We start from the raw sequence: 27,304 nt of genomic DNA, 5'->3' as shown, positions 1-27,304 counted from the left end.
CCCTAATTCTGCAGGAACAAATGGTGGAATGTTATTAAAATGTTAATTAGTTAAATTTAGTCCCTAAAGTATAAAGAAAACAAAATTGCACCTACATGATTTTATTTTTACTAATGGGGGAAAGAAATTCTGATATATAAAGAAATGAGGTTATTTTAGAGGAAGAAGAAATACATGATGTGAGTTTTAGATTAAAATATCCAGGAGTGTAAAGCAAGTCTGAACAAAATTATTGGGGTATGTTTCCAACTTATTATATGATGCTATTTTCAAAATCAGCTATTTTTATTTGTATCATGAGTTCTTTCTTTATTCACATGGAAATTGGAGAAATAGAGATGCCAGCCAATGACAGCTATTGGATTTGCACAATTCAATTTTTTTCTATTGTTTAAGCTACTGGAATTGGAAAGTCCTCAAAAGGTTCTTGGAATCTTCAGATTATTCCTAAATCCCTGCTTATATGAGGAAGACAGTATTTCTAATACCCTCCAAAGAAAAGACAGGATAATTTTCCTAATTTAAGTATCTGTACATTAATCTTGAAATTGTGTAATTTCAAGATAGTTGATATATATATATATATATATATATCAAAAAAAGATATACATCAAGAAACAACAAAAAGTATTGATGAGAGCCTTGAGGGTACATCAGTTTGTTGAAAACTCATGTTTTCTGCTAGTCATTTTAAAGCTATTAAATTTCATTTATATTTGTAATTGGTTTAACTACTTCATTTTAACCATATGTTTATACCTGGTTCCATTAAAAAAAATAGTAAGATACTTACTGGGCTAAATCATATAGTTTTTTTTTTTGAAAGTTTTAGTAAGGGGGATCCATAAAGTGTTTCTGAGCAGATATTTGATGCTATTGGATTTTAGGAAGATTAATATAAGTAATCTACCTAGTGCATAGATTGCCTGTATTAATCTAATCAAAGTGGCAGTAGCAATGGGGCTTTCAGAGCTACTGACTTTGATCAGGACATAATTTCCAGTGCTACTTAAGTTATCCTGTATTATATAATACCGACTGTCCTTCCATACAGAATGGCTTTCTGAGTACACTTGGAGCCTTGGGTAACACTGGGTACAACTTATGAATGACAAAACCAAAGAGAGAGACAACAGCAGGTAGACTCCAAGCCTGTGGGTCTCATCTGAAGAATGCAAACTGCTGCTGCTGCTGCTAAGTTGCTTCAGTCGTGTCCGACTCTGTGCGACCCCATAGACGGCAGCCCACCAGGCTCCCCCGTCCCTGGGATTCTCCAGGCAAGAACACTGGAGTGGGTTGCCATTTCCTTCTCCAATGCATGAAAGTGAAAAGTGAAAGTGAAGTCGCTGAGTCTTGTCCGACTCTTAGCGACCCCGTGGACTGCGGCCCACCAGGCTCCTCCGTCCATGGGATTTTCCAGGCAAGAGTGCTGGAGTCGGGTGCCATTGCCTTCTCCGGCAAACTACTTCTACCTTAAAGTGATTAGTCACATCTTTGACTCAGCTGAATAGGAGAGGCAGCAGTTGGTGAATCTTAAGTATGGGTCACCCATTAGAGATGGTTCTCAAAGTGAGGTGTGAAAGCACGTTTCATTGTTATGAGTTTTACGAGCAGCAGAATGAGGTGGATTCAACTCTGTCTTTAGGCATTAACTAGGGAAAGGTTGGATGCATTGTAACATTCCTTTTATACTTTACATTGTGTACAAAATTATTAAGCTGAAGTTAGGACACATTTAGAAAAAGAAAAAATACTGGGAATAGAAAAACCAGTCTCTGATCTATAGAGTGTTGGACTATGGGAAAGAGAGAAGAGAGGGAAGAAAATTATTTTCACATATTTCTTCCACCCGTATATATAATGAAAAAAAATTAAAATATCTTCCCAAAGATTTTAGGTGACTGAAATATATCCCTGAATATGGGTGAGCAGTGGTTTCTGGAATTCATGTACAGAAGAAAGATCAGTTTATTATCTGCTGAACAATAGGTTGACTTGAGTCATTTTTATTAGTTATTCAGAGAGCCTAAGAAAGGGCTACAGTCCTTGACAGAACAGACAAGTCTCTGCCTGCTAGGAGTGATGGCAAGTGGTCGAACTTGTGTGTGTGTGCTAAGTCGCTTCAGTTGTGTCTGACTGTTTGTGACCCCATGGAGTGTAGCCAGTCAGGCTCCTCTGTTCATGGATTTTCCAGGCAAGGCTACTAGAGTGGGTTGCCATGCCCTTCTCCAGGGGATCTTCCCAACCCAGCAATCGAACCTGAGTCTCCTGTGGCTCCTGAATTGCAGTCAGATTCTTTACTGCTAAGGCACCAGGGAAGCTCAAGTGCCTGAGCTTAGCCCTGAAAAATGTAAGCTAACCAAGGAAACAGAGATAAGGGCTGGGTTTATCAGAGAGACAGTAAGTCTTGGAAAGGTGGATCGAAGAAGAAAAGTCTGAGAAAATATTTAAAGGAGGATGGATTTGTCCCTATTTGTAGACAGGCTAAATAAAGCAGATGGTTGCTTGTGAAGTGTGAATTTCGGCAGGATTCATGGCCCCAAATTGTCTTTAATGCTGGCCAATCATTGTATCAGACACCCTTATCACCAGGAAGTTCTAAGTTGAACCACTGGTCACCAGCAAAGCCTAACTGGAAAGGGAAGTGCCTAAACCTATTGCATGAATACTGTTGTCAGTTCATACATAGGGCATCCCCCTTACTTGCTAACAATACCCCAGTTTTGTTCAGGTACTTAGTAAATACTATTGAATTTCTGAGAAGATGGGCCATCAGTTCATTTATGTGTAGACAGGTTACTGAGTTCTGGCCAGAGATATAAAAAGACTTCCCTCTGCTGGAGGAAGTCCTTAGAAAGATTTCTCTCTTTGCTGAGGGAGAGACATAGAAGATGACAGATATGTCCAATTCTTGACTTTTATGAGGTCTTGAGAGGAAATGATGCCTATAATGCTGCATTCATCTTGTGACCATGAAAGGGCTAGGGACCAGCAGAAATCCTGATTCCCAACTTTGACATCCACATGGCAACCATCGACCACTGGACTTTCTTCTGGATGAGAAAATAAATCTCATTAGTATTAAGGAACTGTGGTTTAGTCGCTAAGTCGTGTCTGACTCTTTGCAACCCCTGTCATTCCTCTGTCCATGGGATTTTCCAGGCAAGAATATTGGAATGGGTTGCCATCTCCTTCTCCAGGGGATCTTCCTGACCCAGGGATCAAACGCAGGTCTCCTGTATTGCAGGCAGATTCTTTACAGTCTGAGCCGCATACTGTATTAGACATCTGCATTGACAACCCACTATTAAAAGTTATCTTTAATACCTTAACAAGTACTCTCTGAATCTCTCCCAGCTAAGAGCAGGAGTATGTGTGTTTGAATGACCTCTATTTCCTCTGATATTCCTCCACATTTTTAGCCTACTCAGGTGGCCTTATTTGCTCTTGTTTTACATTATTATCTTTTTATATGTAAATAATGAAGATGTGAATATACGAGGTGTGTTTAAGGATGTCTCCCAAATGGAAAGTTGTATAGAGCGTTTGACATTTGGTTAGACAGGTAGGTAGCCATCAACATATGAAATATACCCCTTAGAAAGTGTTGCACAAAATAGAATTTTAAGATTTGGTCCTCAGTTAAATTTAGCTTCACCATTCTGAACTCCTAAAATATAACCATGCTCTCCAGACCCATAGTTCTGTGGCCTGAGAAACCAATGGAATGCTAGTGTTTCCTCCACCAAAGTCTTCCTCACTTCAATCTGATGTTTCAATCATTTTCAGATTTATAAAGTCATATCTCAAAATGTCTATGAAAATGCTCAGTTGCCTAAGTGGCCTGAAATCATGTCACTCTCGGTGACCTTCTTTTGGTCCATTTCTTCACATTGGAATTCTATTTAAATCCTCCATGCATACTCTTTCTGATTGATCTGCTAATATCCCTAGACACTGCATAATGTGGGACTCTACTGACAGCAAGGAGATCAAACCAGTGAATCCTAAAGGAAATCAACCCTGAATATTCATTGGAAGGACTGATGTTGAAGCTGAAGCTCTACTACGCTGGCCACCTGAGGTGAAGAGCTGACTCATTGGAAAAGACCTTGATGCTGGGAAAGATTAAGGGCAGGAGGAGAAGGGGGTGACAGAGGATGAGATGGTTGGATGGCATCACTGATCCAAAGGAGATGAGTTCAAGCAAACCCCAGAAGATAGTGAAAGACAGGGAAGCCAGGTATGTTGCAGTCTGTAGGGTCACAAAGACTCAGACATGACTTAGCAACTGAACAACGACAAATATTAGGGGATTTGAAACCCAGTCTGGCTTGTGGAAAGTTACCTTTCTCAGGTCTGGATATTGGTTACTATACCTCAGAAGACTGTTATGAAATTTCTTGTTGTGTATAGGTAGGTGTTGTGACACAGGACACTTCTATCAGATAACTGACTCTATCCCTGTTAGTATTGGGCTTGCTGGGTAGCTCAAATGGTAAAGAATCCACCTGCAATGCAGGAGACCTGGGTTGGATCCCTGGGTTGGGAAGATCCCCTGGAGGAGGGCACGGCAACCCACTCCAGTATTCTTGCCTGGAGAATCCCCATGGATAAAGGGGCCTGGTGGGCTAAAGTCCATGGGGTCGCAAAGAGCTGGACATGATGACTTAGCACAGCATTGTTCTGTTTGTATTACTCTGGTCCCATGCACATAATTGCACTAGTCCAGTTTGAGCTTAATATGCTCTTTGAATACTATGCATTAAAACATCCATGGACCTTGTTTTAGCATCTGTAACATGGAGGTTCTCTTAAACCTGTTGCTTTCTCCTCTGGACTTTATGTTCTCAAAGTGTCCGTGGTCTTTCTTGTAACCACCCCCATTCTGGCCTTCTCACTACCAGTCAGCACATGGTTGTCTGATTCATCTTCCTGAAGCATGTATGGGATTGTGTCACTTTCCTAGGCAAAGTTTTTAAAATGAGTTCCTGTTGCCCATAGGTTAAAATCCAAATGTTCTCGTCTGAAATGTATGGCCTTCAACATCCTGCTTCTCAGATAATATCTCCTGCAGTTCCCATGAATGCATGTTTTAGTTTCTATCCAACAGCTCACCTTTTCCTATATTCATGAGGAGATTTTCCCAAGTTGTGGTTATAGTACAGAAATGAAATGGTCCACCATCCCACCAAGTTTGATTTGAATGTCAGAGCTGATGATGCTATGTGTATACACATCAATAAGCTGTGAAATGGTTTAATTCTCACATAATGAGCCTTTCTGGGGACAGCAGAATAGACTCACAAGCACATATTAAAATAGTTTTAGAGAGCAGAGAATAAAGGAGAGATCACCTGGGCTTTCTTATCAACCCTCCCAGATGTGGGGCAGAAGGGGAAGGAGGAATTAAGCTCCCAACAATAAAATATGGAGTAAGAATCTTTCTTATACCTTTCTTTACTTTGCATTTACAGGTTAACTTTTTAAAGAAGATTGTATTCCTTCTGGCTATGTATATACAAGACTAAATTACCTTAATAAATACAAGAGTAATGAGGGAGCCCAGAATGTACATGTTGGGACCACTGTTACCACTTCCTCTGTCTCCTATTATTTTGACATCTAGATATAGAGGAACAGAAGAAATTCTCAAACATCACAGAAAAAATTCTTAAAATAGTGATGAACATGGGCCCTTAGTGAGGATTTATTATGGCAAACCAAATACTTCATGCATGATGCTTTGTTACAAATGGACTTACTGTAAAGCTACTGAAGCTAACTAAAGCTTTAGGGTTTGTAACTGGCATAGGTCTTCCAAGCTGCTCTATGTAACTTGTGGATTTTTGTATTCTTTAGAGGTTAAAGGAATTTCATAAGAATTTAGACCCATCATCCCTGTGTTTGTCATAACATAGGGATAAAAATGATGAGTCATTGTCCTTTCTAAACTCTAAAATGTTTGTGAAGAGAGATGTATTCTCAAACGCATGAAAGGGAACCTCTTAATTGCTATGGGAAAGTCAAGGAAGTGGTGAGTGAACATAGTAAGGCTACTTCATTTGGATGCTATCTTGACTTCATGGAGGAAATAACTTTGGAGTTTAAAGAATGAAAGTATTTTGTTATGTGGTGAACAAATTAGCATTGGACATTCCAGGCAAACAGTAAATAATGTTCAAGGATCAATGAACAATAGGAGATGGTGTTGAAAAGGCAAGGTTAGGTGACATTTATGGCAAGGTTTTTTGTTTGCTTTCCTATTTGTTTTTATTTTATATAACATGGGCTTCCCTGGTGGCTCAGATGGTAAAGAATTTGCCTGCAATGCAGGAGAACCAGGTTTGATCCCTGAGTGGGGAAGATCCCCTGTTGAAAGAAATGGCAACCCACTCCAGTATTCTTGCCTGGAGAATACCATGGACAGAGGAGCCTAGTGGGCTACAGTCCAAAGATTTGGACACAGCCAAGCGGTCATCACTTTCACTTATGTAACATAAAAAATTTCAATACATACAAAAGTAGAAAGAATAGTATTGGGCAGCTTCTCAGTTGCCTCTTTTAACATCAGAAGAACTTTATAAGGAAAAAGCAGGGTCATATGTTGTTCTAATTTTTCTGAATTGCTCTAACAATATTTGAGCTGTAAATGTCCACTTCATTATAACTGTATAATATCCTAAAGAAGAAAAAAAATGTCCAGCTTTTCTAATTGCTCTATGAGTTGTTTTAAATTATTAAAAGCATAAATCTGGGAGATTTAATTTTTATGTGAAAAAATCTAACTCCATATATGCTTTACCTGGGCTCATACCTTGGAAAACAATCAAAGCAGATGGGGAACAGTATGGTAACTAACTTAGTAATTGGAAATGACATGGTTTTAATCCCATCACAAATTTCTAATAACTGTGAGTCCTTATGGAAATTACTTTATTTCTCCAAGTATGAAAATAAAATGATTAAAGTGATGTTTGCTTTTGCACATCATGATAGCCTGTTAACAGAAACTTACATGTTTTGAACATTTACCATGAGCCATGTATTATTAAACACTGTTCATGCATTATCTTATTCACTTATTGCAAACTTTCTGAGATAAGTAACATTTTTAATGCAATATTTTAGACGAAGTATCTTACCAAAGACACTTAGTAATGAGTAAAAGTGGCACAAGCAAGGCCAAAGATCAAACTAAAGTCACCAGGTTCAGCTAGAATTCTTCACCACTGCGCTAGACTGCCTTATCATAGAAGAGTTTATACGTCATAATTTTCTCGCTTTCACTCCAAGTCATGCATTTATGACCAGTTTGCTCCATATACTTCACAAAATAGTGTACTATGAGTAAAACTATTACACTCGTCACTTAACTCTGATAATTAACCTTCTAAACTTACTTTTAGACAATCCTTGTAGAATTGTCACGTGATTTAATCTGTCCTCTGAGAAACTGAAAAACACAGAAATGACCAATATAGGCTTTTTAAAAGAAACTTAAGTTGCTAACAGACAGATTTACAATACCTTTGTGCTATTTTACTCATTTTGAACCCTTTCTCATACCAAGCCAAGTATCCTTATAATGAAATTCTAGTCTTATGGGTTTTCCGACTTTCCTCAATACAAGCTGCTTTTTTTATTTTTTATTTTTAACCTTAAAACTGACATTAGCTGGGACTGACTCAGTTTTGTATTTTTACTGACAAATCCATATTAATAACAACATCAATACTGTATTAAACCTGAACTATGGGAATAATTTGTAATCACGCCAAAATTAATAACATTGTGTATCACCCAGAGAGGCTCTCAGGGAGGAAAGTGAAATGGTTATTAACTTAGGTTATTATTGCAGCATTATGGACATTTAAATAGGCTATAATTCTAGAAATTTAAAGGTCAGTTTGATTTATTCAATTTAGTTTGTCATATGTTTGGAAAACTAATTAAAATCACAAACAACATGGTTATAACATTTTTGACAGCAAGCCAGAAGCCAGTATTTTGAGACACAATAAGTAATCTTTTTTTGCTGGGCATGTCAGGCTTTCTTTGCAGGTTAAAGGGACAGTTTCTTTGATTCCTCTGATTGAGTCTAGGAAGCAGATTCTGTGGGAGCCTTTTTTTCTGGAGGCATGAACTTCCTTGTCATGGATTTCTTGCATCCAAGCACTATTCCTCAAATCCTATTGTGACTGGGTGCTGCTTCTTTTAATATGACTCAAAGATCTAAAATAATCTCTCAGAACAAAAGATTTTCTTCTGCTTCTGTACAGAGTGTCACATTTCTTTTTACTGTATATATATTCTTTTGTCTTAACTAATTTTAGTGTGAAGGAGACGAACATAGCAAATGCCTCCGGTAGGGTAACACAGCATCTTGCTTGCTTGCTTGCTTGCTAAGTTGCTTCAATCGTGTCCGACTCTGTGTGACCCCACAGACGGCAGCCCACCAGGCTCCCCCGTCCCTGGGATTCTCCAGACAAGAACACTGGAGTGGGTTGCCATTTCCTTCTCCAACACAGCATCTTCAGATCAGATCAGATCAGTCGCTCAGTCGTGTCCGACCCTTTGCGACCCCATGAATCGCAGCACGCCAGGCCTCCCTGTCCATCACCAACTCCCGGAGTTCACTCAGACTCATGTCCATTGAGTCAGTGATGCCATCCAGCCATCTCATCCTCTGTCGTCCCCTTCTCCTCCTGCCCCCAATCCCTCCCAGCATCAGAGTCTTTTCCAATGAGTCAACTCTTCGCATGAGGTGGCCAAAGTACTGGAGTTTCAGCTTTAGCATCATTCCTTCCAAAGAAATCCCAGGGCTGATCTCCTTCAGACTGGACTGGTTGGATCTCCTTGCAGTCCAAGGGACTCTCAAGAGTCTTTTCCAACACCACAGTTCAAAAGCATCAATTCTTCGGCGCTCAGCCTTCTTCACAGTCCAACTCTCACATCCATACATGACCACGGGAAAAACCATAGCCTTGACTAGACGAACCTTTGTTGGCAAAGTAATGTCTCTGCTTTTGAATATGCTATCTAGGTTGGTCATAGCTTTCCTTCCAAGGATTAAGTGTCTTTTAATTTCATAGCTGCAGTCACCATCTGCAGTGATTTTGGAGCCCAGAAAAATAAAGTCTGACACTGTTTCCACTGTTTCCCCATCTATTTCCCAGCATCTTAGGTTGTGTTTATTTTATAACAAATTTTATAGGAAAAGGAAATAGTATGGGGCAATGAAGCCTGAAAACATGGAGCATGAAAGATGAGTGTAAGAGCTTGGAAGACAGAAGATGGAAAAAAAAATATAATAAATGACTCATGCCAGAGTAAATCAGTGATGAAAACAGGGAGTGTCCTTTTTCCAACTAATATTAAAATGGAACCATTACATGTGCCTCTTTTTTTTTCATGTAGTATCTAACTACAGTTTTAGAAAGAACAATTCACAAATAGTTATTAGTATCAACGGCAAAAAGAAATATGGGAGATGACATATCACTATAATTAAAGGGCAGCACATAAATAAAATGTGAATAGTCTTTGGACAATTCTGATGCATATGATTAGAAGGAAATGCAATAATAGATTTGAGACCAACTTTCATGGTACTCTCAGCATTTAGCTGTCTTACATGACTGCAATTATCAAGCTATATCTTACAGGCAAAGAGCTTCCAAGTAATCCTTAAATTATTTGAATGACAACTTTATGAGCCCCAAAGCGGAGACTTCAGCCATAGAAATATCCACTTTATGTTGACTATCTAATGACAAGAAAGAACTAATAGAGAATGAAAAAGCTGAAGGAGATTAAGACAGAAAAGGAATAGACTAATGAGCTGTTCACCACTGGGCCAGATTTTAGTAAACATAGTATCTCCAGAATCGACCCCAGCTGAAAATCAACCCAGAGCTGCTTTCTTCGGAAGTGTTCTGTGTCCCATTTGATATGACTGAAGGGTTCCTATGCAATTATGGAAAGTATTTTCAATTCACCTGTATATTTAAGCACATAATATATGAGTACAAAGGGTAGTGTAAAAGAAGATGACCCAGTTCTTAAAGTTAGAGCTCATAATCTATTAAAACAGAATTACATAGAAATATTAGGAAGTTGAATTAGGCATTCTTTAGTAAAATTTTGGGTTTCATATATTCAGAAGTGAAAACAGGAACTAAAAGTCATTTTGCTATGAGCAAGAGTTGGGGTCAACTGGAAAGGGTAAAATATGAGAAAGGATGAGTTTGTTTCAAGATATCTTCTGAAATATGAAGTAAATAAAATAAGATTTATAACTGGCAAATAAGTGGTAAATTATATAAAAGCATAAAACCATACACTGTATTAAGTGAAAGTGAAGTTGCTCAGTCACATCCAACTCTTTGAGACCCCATGGACTGTAGCCTACCACGCTCCTCCATTCATGGGATTTTCCAGGCAAGAGTACTGGAGTGGGTTGACTCCAGAGAATCTTCCCAACCTGGGGATCAAACCTGGGTCTCCTGCATTGTAGGCAGATGCTTTACTGTTTCAGCCACCACACTGTACTAAAGTTATACATAAATAAATATTAACTTTATGAGAATATTTTGGGGAAAATAACCTATTGTCCAAGAAAATCTGGAGTAGAAGATGCTACTATCAACAAATAAAAGGTAAGAGAGGCAAATAGCTATCCATCAGTTCTTCACCACACATTTGTGTGCTTGCAATGCAGACATCATCATGTCAGCCATATCTGCTCTTTAGAAGTTTATGATGAAAGGCACATTGATGTCAAAATGTACAAAAATGGTGGGAACTTGATAGGGGTGGCATACTAAAAGAATGAAGCAGAAGAAAAACTGGGCATAAGGAAAAGGACAAGATGATTGTTGTGTACTAGTCAGAGATGAATGCATGAGAGAAAAAGAGTTTTGAATCGGGTCTTGAAGGATAGTTAGGATTAAGGCAAGTCAAGGGAGTGTGCTCACTGGAAAGTCGTAATACATTTACCATTTGTGGGATTCCACAGTGTAGGAGGACTGCAGCTCTAGACTTCTACCAGAAATGAAGTATTGTAAGGTGAGATTGTCTTTTGCAGCACAGAATTGTTTGAACCTATTCGGACAATGTGACCCACACTGATGGAATATCCTTTGATTTGCCTGTTGTTAATATCTACCTTGAGGTTTTATGGCTGAGTTTTTTGTGTAGCCATGTCATAATTTATATATTTTAGGATTAATGTCATGAATATAAGAAACACTCTATCAATCAAAAACAGGCTATCAGTGTTACAGATCTGAAATGGATAAGGGTGATCCCTGGGTCAGGAAGATACCCTGGAGGAGGAAATGGCAACCCACTCCAGTATTCATGGACTTGACTGAACAACTAACACTTTCATATTTACACTTTGTTGTATTTTTGATACTACACATATAAGTGGTATCATATAGTATTTATCTTTCTCTGTCTGACTTATTTCACTTAGCATTATACCTTCCAAGTCCATCCATGTTGCTGAAAATAGCAAAATTTCATCCTTTTTATGGCTGAGTAATATTCCATTGTGTGTGTATACACACACACACACACACACACATATAAACATACCACATCTTCTTTATTCATTCATCCAAATCGTATTTTGAGCCAATACTTTTCCTCTAGATAGATATACTCCCCCATAAACATGAACTGCATATATAAACAAGTGAAGAAAAGTGAGATGTTGAACAGTTTATGAGTCCTCCCTATTTTAGGATTCCCATTTCCTAATTAAAGACTTTTCACTATATTGCAAATTTATTAGAATATTAGTAGCAATTAGAACATCTGTATCTAGATGGCAGATTGAGAATATATTGAAAAATAGCTGTTAAATATGGACTTCATATAAATGAAAGAAAATGTGTAATTGAATATTTATCTATGAAGAAAACTGAAAAGAAAGGACTTTCTGTGGAAGCAAACTGATATCATATCAATGAGAAAGAGTCACAGCATCTCTTTTTTGGAGGGACTCTAACTAATAAGAATTATTAGTACCCAGTAGCCATGTATGGATATGAGAGTTGGACTATAAAGATAGCTGAGCGTCAAAGAATTGATGCTTTTGAACTGTGGTGTTGGAGAAGACTCTTGAGAGTCCCTTGGACTGCGAGGAGATCCAACCAGTCCATCATAAAGGAAATCAGTCCTGAATATTCACTGGAAGGACTGATGCTGAAGCTGAAACTCCAATACTTTGGCCACCTGATGCAAAGATCTGACTCATTGGAAAAGACCCTGATGCTGGGAAAGATAAAGGTGGGAGAAGGGGACGACAGAGGATGAGATGGTTGGATGGCATCACTGACTCAATGGACATGAGTTTGAGTAAACTCCGGCAGTTGGTGGTGGACAGGGAGGCCTGGTGTGCTGCAGTCCATGGGGTCACAAAGAGTCGGACATGACTGAGTGACTGAAATGCACTGAACTGAACTGAAATCATACCCCTATATATTAAATAATGGAATTCTAGAACAAAATTGTTCACATTTATAAACACAATTCATCTCCCTGAGGGCAATGATAATCTATGTAATCTCTGCTTACACTTATTGAAATGATCACTGGTGAAGAGATAATGAATGGTGGAGGCACGGTAAAGGGAGACCAACAGGTTGAGGTACTTAATCACTATGGTGACAGTGGTAATTACATAGGCTGTGTGTAATGGAGGGGTAACTGATTTGAACTGTTCTAAAAAGCTACAAAAAGAATACAAGAAAGAAGCTTAAGGATTTAACCTCTTACCTCAAGGCTTGGAGGGCATGACAAAGAATCATAAGCTTTAAAGGCGGTCTTACACGAAATCTTTCATTTATCAACTATGGACAAAGCATGGATAAAAATTAGATGTAAGATTTGGATATACACATTTCTGAGTTGAAGTAGAAACCACATCAACTCATATGCTGAGTAAATGTATTGACTAGGGAAAGTATAATGTGTAATCTTGGAAGAAAATATTTGAGCAAACAAAGATGACTGTGAGACCTTGAATTCTTATGTCCATTTGGAAGGAGATCTTCTCATAATCTGAATGATCTAGGCTTCCTTTACACGGTAAAGGAAATGTTTAAAAAGTGGTGCAATTAGGAGGAACAGTTGATTTATATACAGATGTTTCTGATTTTCTTTTTTTTTTTTTCCGCCAGAGCCCTACTCCAACACTTTCCATCTCTTACAGTATCTTAATTGAAAGTCATTCAGTCATGTCTGACTCTTTGTGACCCCATGGACTATAGAGTCTGTGGAATTCTCCAAGCCAGAATACTGGAGTGTGTAGACTTTCCCTTCTCCAGGGGATATTCCCAACCCAGGGATAGGACCCAAGTCTCCTACATTGCAGGTGGATTCTTTATCAGCAGAGCCACAAGGGAAGCCCAAGAATACTGGGGTGGGTAGCCTATCCCTTCTCCAGGGGATCTTCCTGACCCAGGAATCAAACCAGGGTCTTCTGCTTTGCAGACAGGTTCTTTACCAACTGAGCTATTTAAGAAGTTAAATTCTGAAAAGAGAAATGAAAGAGGAAATACATGGACCAAAAGAATTTTAGGATCTTGCCAAATGAGATGCAAAGGGATAAATCAGGCAAATACATAAAGATAGGAAGCATATCCTTCATTCAGTTCAGTTCAGTTGCTCAGTCCTGTCTGATTCTTTGCTACCCCATGGACTGCAGCATACCAGGCTTCCCTATCCATCACCAACTCCTGGAGCTTGCTTAAACTCATATCCATCAAGTTGGGGATGCCATCCAACCATTTCATCCTCTGTCATCTCCTTCTCCTCCTGCCTTCAATCTTTCCCAGCATCAGGGTCTTTTCCAATGAGTCAGTTCTTCATACCAGGTGGCCAAATTACTGGAGCTTCAGCTTCAGCATCAGTCCTTCCAATGAGCATTCAGTACTGATTTCCTTTAGGATGGACTAGTTGGCTTTCCTTGCAGTCCAAGGGACTCTCAAGAGTATTCTCCAACACCACAGTTCAAAACCATCAATTCTTCAGTGTTCAGGTTTCTTTATGGTCCAACTGTCACATCCATACATGACAAGTAGAAAAACCGTAGCTTTGACTAGATGGACCTTTGTTGGTAAAGTAATGTCTCTGCTTTTAAATATGCTGTCTACGTTGGTCATAGCTTTTCTTTCAAGGAGCAAGCGTCTTTTAATTTCATGGCTGCAGTCACCATCTGCAGTGATTTTGGAGCCCTCAAATCACTGTTTCCATTGTTTCCCCATCTATTTTGCCATAAAGTGATGGTACCAGATGCCATGATCTTTGTTTTTTGAATGTGGGATTTTAAGCCAGCTTTTTCACTTTCCTCTTTCTCCTTCATCAAGAGTCTCTTTAGTTCCTCTCTTCTTTCTGCCATAAGGGTGCATATCTGAGGTTATTGATATTTCTCCTGGCAATCTTGATTCCAGCTTGTGCTTCTTCCAATCCATCATTTTGCAAGATGCACTCTGCCTATAAGTTAAATAAGCAGGGTGACAATATACAGCCTTGATGTACTCCTTTTCCTATTCGGAACCAGCCTGTTGTTCCATGTCCAGTTCTAACTGTTGCTTCTTGACCTGCATACAGGTTTCTTAGGAGCAGGTCAGGTGGTCTGGTATCCCATCTCTTGAAGACTTTTCCACAGCTTGTTGTGATCCACACAGCCAAAGGCTTTGGCGTAGTCAATAGAACAGAGGTAGATGTCTTTCTGGATTTCTCTTGCTTTTCCTATGATCTGATGGTTGTTGGTAATTTGATTTCTGGTTCCTCTGCCTTTTGTAAATCCAGCTTGATCATCTGAAACTTGTCAGTTCACAAACTGTTGAAGCCTCACTTGGAGAATTTTGAGCACTACTTTGTTAGCGTGTGTGATGAGTACAGTTGTGGGGTAGTTTGAACATTCTTTGTCATTGCCTTTCTTTGGGATTGGAATGGAAACTAACCTTTTCCAGTCATGTGGCCACTGCTGAGTTTTCCAAATTTGCTGGCATATTGAGTGCAGCACTTCCACAGCACCATCTTTCAGGATTTGAAATAGCTCAGCGAGAATTCCATCATCTCCACTAGCTTTGTCCATTGAGATGTGTCCTGAGGGCCACTTGGCTTCACGTTCCAGGATGTCTGGCTCTAGGTGAGTGATCACACCCTCATGGTTATCTGTTCTGTATAGTTCTTCTGTGTATTCTTGCCACCTCTTCTTAATATCTTCTGCTTCTGTTAGGTCCATACCATTTCTGTCCTTATTGTGCCCATTTTTGCATGAAATGTTTCTTTGGTATCTCTAATTTTCTTGAAGAAATTTCTAGTTTTTCCCATTCTATTGTTTTCCTCTGTTTCTTTGCACTGATCACTGAAGAAGGTTTTTTTTTTTTTTTTTTTTTTTTTTTTGTTTTTGTTTTTGTTTTTTTATCTCTCCTTGCTTTTCTTTCGAACTCTGCATTCAGATGGGAATATCTTTCCTTTTTCTCTTTGTCTTCCACTTCTCTGCTTTCTCAGCTATTTTTAATGCCTCCTCAGACAACTGTTTTGCCTTTTTGCATTTCTTTTTCTTATAGATGGTTTTGATCTGATGTGTGTAGAGAAGGCTTAATGGGATGGCATGTTGAAATGGAATTTTCACTACTCCTTTCTGTTGTTTCTAATCAAATGTTTGATGGCTCTAAATGTTCCATTGTGTTTTTATTTGACATTTCTTGTTGAGTATGGATCAGGATGAGTTTTGAGAGAAAATACATGTCACACTCAAAAAGGGTTTACCTGAAAGAAAGGATAATTTTTTTGCAGGCATTTGGACAAATGTAGGGACATCAACAACGGTTGGTGAGCCACCCAGGCACCAACAACCACAGGCAGGAATTAATGCCCTTAGCCTGAGGAATCGGTAAGAGAAAATGGTGTGTCTGGTCACCAATGATGAGTGATGTCAAGGGGAAGCTATTCAGAAGTTGTGGCCCTAGAAGAGTGAAAACATTATAACCGTAGCAAAGCAGGGAAGAAATGGGGAATAAACACTCTTACTTCTTTCTGCAACTTCACTCTAGGCTTTTGCCAATATGTCCCATCTGACAAACCTAAACAGGAACTGGAAGCCAGGTATCTTGAGTGACTTAGTCCACAGAGGTGAACCTCGCAAGGCACACAGTAGTAAAAAAGTAAAGACCAGACGTGAGGAAGTAAACAGAAAAACCAGGACAGTCCACCTCTTTTCTCACTCAAATCTAAAGAAATTTTTAGAAGTTAATGTCATTCACTCTGAGTTTTCTGACATAAACTTAAAAGTAATTATCTCAGATTGTTGGCCTAATAAAAATCTATACATCTGGAAAATAAAATACCCAGACATCTGTAAACACATGTGCACACACACATATTCTCAGGCACACCTTTAAATAATATATTACAGTATAAGTAAAAATGGAATTTTAAAGCTATTCATAACTAATGATATGAATTAAATATATTCAAGCATGGAAGAAGTAGGTGAAAGAATTCCTGAGGAAAATGAAAAGATTTAAATGAATTTATTGGAAGGAAATCAGGGGAAAATTAAAATTGTCCTCATTTTCAGATAAGGTGCTTGTCATTCTGAAAAATCAATAAGACTATTGATATTTTTTAGAAAGTCCAGCAATGTTTATCATATACATACATATATGATAAACTTTAAATTTTAATTTTAACAAAGTAGCTTCTTAACTAGATAAAGTAGTAAAAATTTGACATCTGCAGTGATCACCTAGAAATTATAAGTAAAAAGTAAAATGCAATTCATAAAAAATCAATATTAAACATAAGAATTAATAAAAGTAGCACCTCTTATTTAAAAAGTTCAGAATGTGAAGAAAGCACCCAGAAGTTAACTTGAGAAAATGAAAAATCCATATTCTTGGATAATTAAATATTTGTATGTAAACTATCTCTCCATTTAGTCTATAATTAAAGTGTGATTCCACTAAAACATTTGGTTAGACTTACTGTTTAACTCAGTAAACTTAATATAAAATATACATCAAAGAACAAAAGTTCAAGAAGAACTTGTAAGTTCATAAAACAAAAGTAAAGTTTGTGAGAGGGAGTACCTAATCACACAAGAGAGGAAGAAAAAATAAAAGCTATAGTAAAATAGTGAAACAAAGCAGTATTGGTTTCTTATAAGGACTAAAAAATGTTTCAGTGAAACATAATAAATAACAGATACATATATTTGGAAGCATAATATGCAATAAAGTTGGCAAAACAATTAATAGGGAGGAGCAAAAATTCTTAAACTCATTTCAGAGAACTCATTTATGTAGTGGAGAATGACAACCCTGGATCACTCTGTAACACCAAATACAAAAGTGGATTACAGATTAATTTATATATAAAATAAAAATATTGCAATATTAGAAATGTGTAGGAATTCAATGTCTCTGTGATATGTAATTGATAAATACTTCAAAAATAAAAATTTAAAAGCAGAAATCATAGGTGATGGAAAGATAAAGCAAAATAGATAAAGGATATTACATTTAACAAACTGAAGTTTGTTCTGTAAGTATAACGCTAATTTAATATTTAAAAATCAAACAACATAATTCAATATTAATGGAATAAAAGAGATAAAAATGATCTTTTTAATAGATACAGAAAAAAAAACATTTGACAAATTTCAACAGATATTCATTCTAAAAACTCTTGGTAAAGTAGGATTAGAAAGGAGTTTCCCCTATCTGATAAAATCTACAGGTGACAGAGTTAACAGTGAATCTGAATGGTTCACTCCCTAGGATGAAGACAAATTAAGTCTGTTCTCACCAGTTGAATTTTACATTGTACAGAAAGTGCTAATCAGTGCAATAAAGCAAGCCAAAGAAAGACATGCATATTATAAAGGAACAAGTAAGCTGTCTTTATTCACAGATGATATAATTGCTTATTTAGACAGCCCTAGGTATACCAAAATCCAATAAGAATTTAAATAGGTCTCAGGATACAAAGTCAATATAAACATCAACTGGATTTCTATATTTGTGCAAAGAACTATTGGAAAGTAAACTTTAAAAATGGTATTTACTAAAGCATTGAAAGGAGCAAATAATTAAGGATCAAATTAACAAAATATGTGCAAAGCCAGTACACCAAGAACCATACGACATCACAAAAAGATGTCAAAGAAGACTTTTAAAAATTCTCTCCAGATTTATTTATAGGCTCAACATAATTCTAATCAAAATCTCAGAAAGTTTTTTTTTCATAAACTGATATGCTGGTTCTATAATTTATGTGCTATACAAAGAATAAACAACAGCCAAAAAACTTAAAAAAAAATAGAACAAATTTGGAAGACTTACCTTATCTGATTTCAAGTTTATTAAAAAGCTACATTGATCAAGACTTTCCTTTTGCCTAAGGGCTACTATATAGATCAGTGGATCAATGTAGAGTCTGGAAAAAATAAATATGAGACAAAATATTAATATTACCAATGTTGAGAAATGAGATTGTTGACCAAATGGTCCTAGGACAACTGAATATCCTCTGGCAAATAATGAATCTTGAGCTTGATTTCACACAATTTATAAGAATTTACTTGAAATATTTCATAAATTTAAACTTAAAAGCTAAAACTATAAAACTATTGGAAGAAAATATAGGGGCCACCTTCTGAAGGTGTGATAGGGGAGTAACTACAAGAAAATAAAACCAACAATTGAAAATGTATAAGTCTATCTTCCAAAAGATAGCATTAAAGTATTCAAAGACAAGTCACAGATTGGAAGACAGTTTGCAAAATAAATCTATAAAAGAAATTTTGTGCAGAATATATAAAGAACAACTCACTAGTTAGAAGAAAATCAATCCAGTAAAGGGTGGGGGGTGGGGGGAGGGTGGTGAAGTGGGTGGGTAACAATTTGCATAAACAAAAGAAGATATAAGATAATCATAAGCACATGAAAATATTCTCGGCACCATCAGTCTTCAGGATAATTCAAGTTAAAAATCACAATGAGATGGTAATCCATACTTAATATATGTGTGTGCTTGTGAGTATGCTACATCACTTCAATCGTGTTTGACTCTTTGTGATCCTATGGACTATAGCTTGCCAGATTCCTCTGTGGATTCTCCAGGCAAAAATACTAGAGTGAGTTGCCATGCCCTTCTCCAAGGGATCTTCCCACCCCAGGGACTGAACCTGCATCTCTCATGTCTCCTGCATTGGCAGGTGGGTTCTTTACCGCTAGTGCCATCTGAGAAGCCCATTATCATTTGAAAAGTCTAATCGTATCATATCTTGGCAAGAATCTGGGGGAACTAATACCTTTTACTTTGTCAACAGGAGTTAAAGTGGTGCAACCATTTTGGAAAACATTCTGATAGCCTCTTATAAAGTTACACATATAACTATATGTAAAATTGGAAAAAGAGTACGTCAAGACTGTATATTGTCATCCTGTTTATTTAACTTATATGCAGAGTACATCATGAGAAATGCTGCGCTGGATGAAGCACAAGCTGAAATCAAGATTGCTGAGAGAAATGCCAACAGCCTCAGATAGGCAGATGACACCACTTTAAAAGCAGAAAATGAAGAGGAACTAAAGAGCCTCTTGATGAAGGTGAAAGAAGAGAATAAAAAGGGTGGCTTAAAACTCAATATTCAAAAGCTAAGACCATAGCATCTGGCCATCACTTCATGGCAAACAGATGCAGAAAAAATGGAAACAGTAGCAGATTTTATTTTCCTGGGTTCCAAAATCACTGCAGATAGTGACTGCAGCCATGAAATTAAAAGATGCTTGCTCCTTGGAAGAAAAGCTATGACAAACCTAGACAGTGTATTAAGAAGCAGAGACATCACTTTATTGACAAAGGTCTATATAGTCAAAGCTATGTTTTTTCCAGTAGTCATGTACGGGTGTGAGAGTTGGATCATAAACAAGGTTGAGCGCCAAAGAACTGATGCTTTCGAAATGTGGCCCTAGAGAAGAGCTTTGAGAGTCCCTTTAACTGCAAAGAGATCAAACCAGTTGATCCTAAAGCAAATCAACCCTGAATATTCATTGAAAGGGCTGATGCTGAAGGTCCAATACTCTGCCCATGTGATGTGAAGCGCCAACTCTTTGGAAAAGACTCTAATGCTGGGAAAGATAGAAGGCAAAAGGAGAATGGGGTGCCAGAGAATGAGATGGTTGGATGGCGTCACTGACTCAATGGACATGAGTTTGAGCAAGCTCCAGGAGATGGTGAAGGACAGGGAGGCTGGCATGCTGCAGTTCATGGGGTTGCAAAGAGTTGGACAAGACTTTGCAACTGAACAACAGAAACAAAAAAATTTACCTGATCCTAATAAAAATCAAAACTTATTTTTAATAAAATAAAACTTTATATTAAAACACTAAATAAACAAAGCTGTCTATAAAGTATCTCTTTAAAAAAAAGAATAATGTTTATAATAAATGTCACCTGCCCTGGCCTATCCTCCTCAAACCCCCAGTTTTGCTCTCCAAATGTAACCAATTTTAGTTTTTTTGGGGTGGCATGTTTCTTGTAAGCTCCCAGTCTCAAAGAACACACAATTACCATTTTTATGTATTATTTTTGACATTATAAACAATCTCCTACTTTTTGGAGTAGAAATTTAATTCTTTTTTTTTAAATTTTATAGAAATTTAATTATTTTATATTACCTTTCTCTAACCTCTCCATCCTCGAGCCAGGAAGTGGGCTCTTGCTAGACCCTGAATCTTCTGCTGACTTGATCTTGTATTTTTTAGCCTCCAGTCTATGAGAAATTAATTTCTCTTGTTTATAAGCCACCCAGTCCATGGTATTTCCTTCTAGGAGGTTGAATGGACTGAGATACCACTACATCAGTTATTCTATCAATTACCTTTTTTTTTTCCAAATTGCCTTTGCCTCAGTACTCTTGGTCTATCAGGCTGGGTCCTCTCTAGGCCAGCTTAAAAGGCTGGCCTAAGATGTGTCTTAGATGGTCTCTTGGGTGCCACAGTTTTTTGCTTTGTACCCTTATTTTCCTAGAGCTTTTATTCTCCTTTGGGTTTTTTCTTTGCTAAAAAGACCTTGTGGTGGCGGTGGTGGTTTAGTCACCATGTCATGTCTGACTCTCGCAACCCTATGGATTGTAGCCTACAAGGCTCCTCTGTCCATGGGATTTCCCAGGCAACAATCCTGGAATGGGTTGTCACTTCCTTCTCCAAGAGAAACTTTATATATTAGCATTAGATGTTTTATCTGTTGGGCTATTTAATTTCTCTTGATAACTTTCTTCTAATTTCCCCCAAATGACATGATATTGAATCTAAGGTTAAGGGTCCCCAAATGTCAGAAAGGAAGGATTTACTCCAAGATTTCAACATCATCACTCTAAGTGTCTTCAATTATTCACTTAATTTCTGTTGAGAATAACATTCCATTGTTGTGTTTAGGGATACATGTTGGGCTGCCCCTTTTTTTTTTTGTCAGCCCCATCTTTTACACCTGCTGTCTAGCATGTGTTCCTCCACTGAGCTCGAAGACCCTCCATGCAGGATTCTGAAAGGCAGACTATATTCCATGTGGTCCACAGCCCTGCCTGGATTCTATCAGGCCATGTCAATTTCATTCCTCTCATTTTGTCTTCTAACATGTTCCCATTCACTTTCATCTTCCCCAAACTTCCCCAAAGTTCTGTGCTCTCTCATACTTGCTGTTGCCCTGCCTCATCAATATTATTGGTTTATTCCTTGTCATACCTTAAAGCTTCATTTCAATATTTCAGTGGGGATTTTAGAGAAATGAGAAGTGAGAACCTACTGGGTATGCAATCTTGTGCTAGAAATCTATAATGTTTTATTATATAGTGAGGCAAGTTCCCCTTAATACTCTTCTTTTTCTAATTTGTCTTGGCTATTATTTTCTATTATTCATTCACATGAAGTTTAGAATCATTTTGTCAAGTTCAAAGAAAAAAAAATCCAATTGGAATTTTAATTGGAAATGCATTAAATTGATTAACTTGGGAATGATTGCTTTTTATTTTTAATTAAATTTCCAGGCATTGTTTTTTTAGCATTGCTAATTATAAATTTCTAAATTTATTGCATTTTTGTCAGAACATGGTCTTTGTGATGTCTCCTTTTTTCAAAGAAGTACAGTGACAAATAAATTGTCTTTAGCATCATCTGGCCCAATACTTCTCCACGTGTAGGGCATTTGACCAGCATCATCAGCAACAGCATCAACTAAGAACCATTGGAAATGCAAATTATAGGACCCTGAACCAGACGCAGTGGATCAGAAGCTCTGTGCTTGGGGCTCAGCAAACCCACCAGTGGACTCTTATGCATACTGATCTGACTAGCCATGTAACCTTGGGGAAAAATACTAAATCTAAGATCCTTATATATAAGCTGGAGATGTAAGCTGGAAATATAACTGCCTAAATTTCATAGCATTGTTATTAGGAATCAGTGAAACAATATACATGAGGGCTTTCACATATTTTCTGACATGTTGTGAATATAGAGTGTTACTAGAGATCCTCATTAACTATATTATCATAACTCTATTTTTGTCCAATATAAATCTGAAATTTTCTTTGTCATGAACAATACTGGCAAATGGTCAAAGCTTGTTGAAAAAATGAGCATATTCCTCTGTGTGTATGAAATACTTGCTGTCTTTATGAAAGCAGAGGTTATAATTTTGTATCTTCTGTATACTTATTTACAATTCTTTATTATTTTACTTATTGGAAATATGAAACATCCATTTCATAAAATTTTCCTAATACTTTTAGAAATGTTTGCATCTAGAGATATGTAGAAAGAGGTTTATTATGAGGGATTGGTTCCTGTAATCATGGAGCCAGGGAAGCTCCATGATCTGCCATCTGTAAACTGGAGGCCCAGAAAAGTCAAGCGCAAAGGCCTGAGAACCACTGCAGTCATGCCCAAGGGCAAGAGAAGGTAGATGTACCTGAACAAGCAAACAGCAAATCTGTTCTTTCTCTGCTCATTGTTCTGTTCAGGCCGCCAACAGATTGGATGATGCTGACATGCATGCAATGATGATCTTTGCTCATCTACCAATTCAAATGTCAATCTCTTCCAGAAACGCCCAAACAGACACACAGAGAAATAATGTTTATCACCTACCTTGGACTCCATTAATATAAAATTCACCACCACACCATTCAGTTCAGTTCAGTCACTCAGTCGTATCCAACTCTTTGTGACCCCATGGACCGCAGCACGCCAGGCTTCCCTGTCCATCACCAACACCTGGAGTTTACCCAAACTCATGTCCATTCAGTCGGTGATGTCATCCAGCCATCTCATCCTCTCTTTTTCCCTTCTCCTCCTGCCTTCAATCTTTCCAAGCATCAAGGTCTTTTCAAATGAGTCAGCTCTTTACATCAGGTGGCCAAAGTATTGGAGTTTCAGCCTCAAAATCAGTCCTTCCAATGAACACTCAGGACTGATCTTTAGGATGGACTGGTTGGATCTCCTTTCAGTCCAAAGGACTCTCGGGAGTCTTCTCCAACACCACAGTTGAAAAGCATGAATTCTTCGGCGCTCAGCTTTCTTAATTGTCCAACTCTCACATCCATACATGACTACCTTGACTAGATGGAACTTTGTTGGCAAAGTAATGCCTCTGCTTTTTAATATGCTGCCTAGGTTAGTCAATTTTCCTTCCAAAGAGTAAGTGTCTTTTAATTTCATGACTGCAATCACCATCTGCAGTGATTTTGGAGCCCCCCAAAATAAAGTTGGACACTATTTCCCCATCTATTTGCCATGAAGTGATGGGACTGGATGCCATGATCTTAGTTTTCTGAATGTTGAGCTTTAAGCCAACTTTTTCACTCTTCTCTTTTCACTTTCATCAGGAGACTCATTAGTTCTTCTTCACTTTCTGCCGTAACAGTGGTGTCATCTGCATATCCGAGGCTATTGATATTTCTCCTAGCAATCTTGCTTCCAGCTTGTGCTTCATCCAGCCCAGCGTTTCTCATGATGTACTTCTCATGATGTAATAGAAGTTAAATAAGCAGGGTACAGTATACAGCCTTGATGTACTCCTTTTCCTATTTGGAACTAGTCTATTGTTCCATGTCCAGTTCTAACTGTTGCTTCCTGACCTGCATACAGATTTCTCAAGAGGCAGGTCAGGTGGTCTGGTATTCCCAACTCTCAGAATTTTCCACAGTTTACTGTGATCCATACAGTCAAAGGCTTTGGGATAGTCAATAAAGCAGAAATAGATGTTTTTCTGGAACTCTTTTTCGTTTTCAATGATCCAGCGGATGCTGGCAATTTGATCTCTGGCTCCTCTGCCTATTCTAAAACCTGCTTGAACATCTGGAATTTCACAGTTCACATAATGCTGAAGCCTGATTTGAGAATTTTGAGTATTACTTTGCTAGCACGTGAGATGAGTGCAACTGTGGTAGTTTGAACATTCTTTGGCATTGCTTTTCTTTGGGATTGGAATGAAAACTGACCTTTTCCTGTCCTGTGGCCACTGCTGAGTTTTCCAAATTTTTTGGTATATTGAGTGCAGCACTTTCACACCATCATCTTTTAGGATTTGAAATAGCTCAACTGGAATTCGATCACCTCCAATAACTTTGTTTGTAACGATGCTTCCTAAGGCCTACCTGACTTCACATTCCAGGATGTCTGGCTCTTGGTGAGTGATCATACCATTGTGATTATCTGGATTGTGATGCTCTTTTTTGTACAGTTCTTCTGTGTATTTTTGCCACCTCTTCTTAATATCTTCTGCTTCTATTAGGTCCATTCAACTTCTGTCCTTTATTGTGCCCATCTTTGCATGAAATGTTCCCTTGGTATCTCTAATTTTCTTAAAGAGATCTCTAGTCTTTCCCATTCTGTTTTTTTCCTCTATTTCTTTGCACTCATCCCTGAGGAAGCCTTTCTTATCTCTCCTTCCTAATTTTTGGGACTCTGAATTCAAATGGGTATATCTTTCCTTTTCTCCTTGCTGTTCGCTTCTCTTCTTTTCACAGCTATGTGTAAGGCCTCCTCACACAGTCTCTTTGCCTTTTTGCATTTCTTTTTCTTGGGGATGGTCTGGATCCCTGTCTCCTGCACAATGTCACGAACCTCCATCCATAGTTCATCAGGCACTCTGTCTATCAGATATAGCCCCTTAAATCTATTTGTCACATCCACTGCATAATCATACGGGATTTGATTTAGATCATACCTGAATGGTCTAGTGTTTTCCCTACTTTCTTCAATTTAAGTCTGAATTTATTTTCTTTTTTACTTTTTATTATCTTTGTACGTGGTATTATATTTCCACTTTTTTTTTCTCCTGAAAGATGGTACATGCATATCTTTCTGCTGCTGCTGCTGCTGCTGCTAAGTTCCTTCAGTCGTGTCCGACTCTGTGCGACCCCAGAGACAAAAGCCCACCAGGCTCCCCCATCCCTGGGATTCTCCAGGCAAGAACACTGGAGTGGGTTCCATTTCCTTCTCCAATGCATGAAAGTGAAAAGTGAAAGTGAAGTCTCTCAGTCGTGTCCAACTCCTAGCAACCCCATGGACTGCAGCCTACCAGGCTCCTCCGCCCATGGGATTTTCCAGGCAAGAGTACTGGAGTGGGGTGCCACTGCCTTCTCCGGCATATCTTGAGAAGACCTTAACAAATGAAAGACAACTTGGACAATATAAAGTTCATGTTTCTCAAAAATGTTCTCATTCAAACTGTGTTGTACAGTTGTACTCTTCATTCCCTCAGTATTTTGTTTTGCAAATATGAGTTTGGATGACAACATAAATTTTATAACTTTGAACATTGCCTGCTTACTTTTCCAGTTTGATATTTTTCTTAGTTTTGTAATTACAATAAAAATTGCCAGATGTGGATTCAAATGTGATTCTCTTTTCATTGTTTTTTTCCATAAAACCTGTGGACCTTTCAATCTGTATATACTTTCTGTGCTTAGTCTCTCAGTCATGTCTGACTCTTTGCGACCCCATAGATTGTAGCTTGCCAGGCCCCTCTGTTCATGTGGATTCTCCAAGCAAGAACACTGGAATGGGTTGCCATTTCCTCCTCCAGGGACTGAACCCAGGTCTAATGCATTGAATGTAGATTCTTTACTGTCTGGGCCATCAAGGAAGCCCATATATACTTTCTAGAACTAAAGGAAGACTTACCTTCTAGAATATCTTTGATGCTTTCCTCTGCTTGTATTGTTCTTTTCTCTTTTTTAGAAATACTTTTTATCTGTACATTCATGTTCATTTTTGGTTCTGAACATGACTTCTGATTTTTTTTTAATTTTGATTTTTGCTATCTGTATTAGTTTCTCAAGTTTGTCCTTCAAATCAGTGATTGAATCTTAGTTATTTAAAATCGATTCTTTTTTTCATATGTTCCTTCAGGCTTTGGAATTTTATTTTTATTTTCTTCTCTACACTAGTATTTTATCAATCTTCCTTTCATTTTCTAGAATTTGCATCTTAGAAGAGGCCAAACATTCTTATATCCTATTGATAAAAACCAATCTCTTGATTGTATAGGAAGTAATTTCCAGAGATTTTTCTTCTTTAGTTTTTTAATATTTTTTTCTGGTTGTGCATCTTTGAATAGGTGGACTTCAGCACATAGAACTAACTACAAATATGTATTATTTCAGATTTCTCTTGGTTTACTGTAAACAGTTCTGATCTCAGTTCCTACTTTCCATTAGGCAAGAATTTACTGCAGGTTACTACTACAGGATCTGAATGTGCTCTTACGCCTATTGTCTTAGTGATATTCCAAATGGAAAGATGAATGAAGGATGGGATTACTAATGTATCCCTTAATGCAGGTTCCTCTGACATTCTCCCTGGAACCACTCCCTTGTGACATGTGAGATCCTGTTTGTGGAGAACCATGTTCCTCATATCAAAATCTGTACACATAAACACTTGAATGTGTTCTAAGAATTTCTGACTTCCAAATGAAGAAAAAAAATTGAGTGGTGGGAGACCTGAATGCCTGAAATGCCTGAAAAATCAGTACCTGTGCAGAACAGCAGCAATTGCATGGCTCTTTCACTTTTCATCTGAGATTTGCCCCATAAAGGTTAAAATATGAGGCTACTTCCTATCTTTATACAAGTGATTTTTCTTTCACAGCTTAAAGCTTGTCATGCCCGAGGGTGAAGTCTGGGCAGGTTTTTCTGATGTCAACATTTTAAAACAGGAAAGTGGGGTCCAGAGAGGTTAACTAACTTTATCAAGGTCACACAGCT

This window comes from Bubalus kerabau, chromosome 21 (assembly GCF_029407905.1).
Source record: "Bubalus kerabau isolate K-KA32 ecotype Philippines breed swamp buffalo chromosome 21, PCC_UOA_SB_1v2, whole genome shotgun sequence".
NCBI lineage: Eukaryota > Metazoa > Chordata > Mammalia > Artiodactyla > Bovidae > Bubalus > Bubalus kerabau.
The sequence above is the reverse complement of the archived record's forward strand: the minus strand, read 5'-3'. Positions refer to the sequence as shown.